Genomic DNA, 1964 nt, shown 5'->3' with positions numbered 1-1964 from the left:
ATGTGAAAGCTGGACAGTGATAAGGAAGACCATAGAAGAACTGATGCTTTTGACTTATGGTGCTGGAGGAGAATATTGAAAGTGCCATGGGCTGCCAAAAGAACCAACAGATCCGTGTTGGAAGAAGTGCAGCCAGAGTGCTTCCTGGAGCCCAGGATGGCCAAACATCGTCTCTCATGCTTCCAACATATTTTCAGAAGGGACTAGTTGGTGGAGAAGGATATCATGTTTGGTAGGGTATAGGATCAGAGAAAAAGAGGAAGACTCCCAACAAGATGGATTAGCCAAGTGGCAGTATCAATTGACTCAAGTGTGGCAACAGTAGTGAGGTTGGCCCAGTATTTGGCAGCATTTCGTTCTGCTGTGCATAAAGTCACTATGAGTCAGTACAAACACGATGATACCTAACAACAATAATAACAACAATACTGTAAATCCTGTGATGTTCCTCAGGAACTGAATATTTTGATTAATGCTGTGCCTCTTGTAGCAATGGAATAGTGTGTTGGAGGAGATCTTTGGAAGCTACTTAGCCGGAAAATTGCTGTGGACTTAAAAGAAAGCCAGATACTTTCTTTACTTAGTGATATAGGGTCTGGGATTTGATATTTGCATGAAAACAAAATTATACATCATGACCTAAAACCTGAAAACATAGTTCTTCAGGATGTTGGTGGGAAGATATTGCATAAGATAATTGATCTGTGGCATGCCAAAGATGTTGATCAAGGAAGTTTATGTATATCTTTTGTAGGAATGCTGCAGTATCTGTCCCCAGATCTTTTTGAAAATAAACCTTATACAGCCATTGTTGATTTTTGGAGTTTTGGTACCATGGTGTTTTAATGTATTGCTGGACATAGGCCTTTTCTACATCACCTGTAGCCATTTACCTGGCATGAGAAGATTAAGAAGGATCCAAAGTGTATATTTGCATCCGAAGAGATGATAGAAGTCTGGCTCAGTAGCCATTTACCTCAACCAAGTAGCCTTTGTAGTTTAATAGTAGAGCTCATGGAAATCTGACTACAGTTGATGCTGAATTGGGATCTTTATCAGAAAGGAGGGCCTATTGATCTTGTTTCAAAGCAGACAAGATGCTTTGTATTAATGGATCACATTCTGAATTTGAAGATAGTGCACATTGTAAATATGACTTCTGCAAAAATAATTTCTTTTTTATTGCCTCCTGATGAAAGTCTCTATTCACTAGTGTGAAACTGGAATAAATACTGGTTATCAAGAGTTGCTCTCAGAGATGGGAATTTCTCTAGACTCTCAGAAGCCAGACTTTCAGTGTGTTCTAGATGGAAGTTAGAGGTTGTGATAGCTATATGGTTTATTTGTTTGATAAAAGTAAAACTGTATATGAAGGGCCATTTGCTTCCAGAAGTTTATCTTACTGTATAAATTATATTGTACAAGACAGAAAAACACAGCTACCAATTATACAACTATGTAAAGTATGGGCAGAAGCAGTGCATTATGTACCTGGTCTAAAAGAAGGTTATAGCAGGCTCTTTCAGGGACAAAGAACAGCAATGGTAAGTCTTCTTAGATATAATGCTAACTTGACAAAAATGAAGAACACTTTGATTTCAGCATCTCAGCAACTGAAAGCCAAATTTGAGTTTTTTCACAAAAGCTTTCAGCTTGACTTGGAGAGATATATTGAGCAGATGACTTATAGGATATCATCAGAAAAAATGTTAAAAGCATGGAAAGAAAATGGAAGAAAAGGCCATCCACTATGCTGAGGTTGGTGTCATTGGCTACCTAGAGGAGCAGATCATGTCCTTGCACACTGAAATCATGAAGCTACAGAAAGAGTCCCTATGGAAGGTGTCAGGGTGACATGATGGAATCTCTGGAGCAGCATGCCCTCGATCTATATAAACAGCTAAAGCACAGGCCACCGGATCTCTCCTACAGCGACAGCACAGAGTGGTGAAGATCATTGTGCA

General features: G+C 39.2%; 1 pseudogene; it reads left to right on the top strand.

Moving 5' to 3' along the window:
- LOC102814069 overlaps positions 1–1951 on the top strand; it is a 6887-nt pseudogene extending 4936 nt beyond the window's left edge.
- Positions 1952–1964: the final 13 nt, after the last annotated feature.

Source organism: Chrysochloris asiatica, unplaced genomic scaffold, assembly GCF_000296735.1.
Source record: "Chrysochloris asiatica unplaced genomic scaffold, ChrAsi1.0 scaffold00084, whole genome shotgun sequence".
NCBI lineage: Eukaryota > Metazoa > Chordata > Mammalia > Afrosoricida > Chrysochloridae > Chrysochloris > Chrysochloris asiatica.
This window is presented reverse-complemented; position numbering and strand designations above follow the sequence as displayed.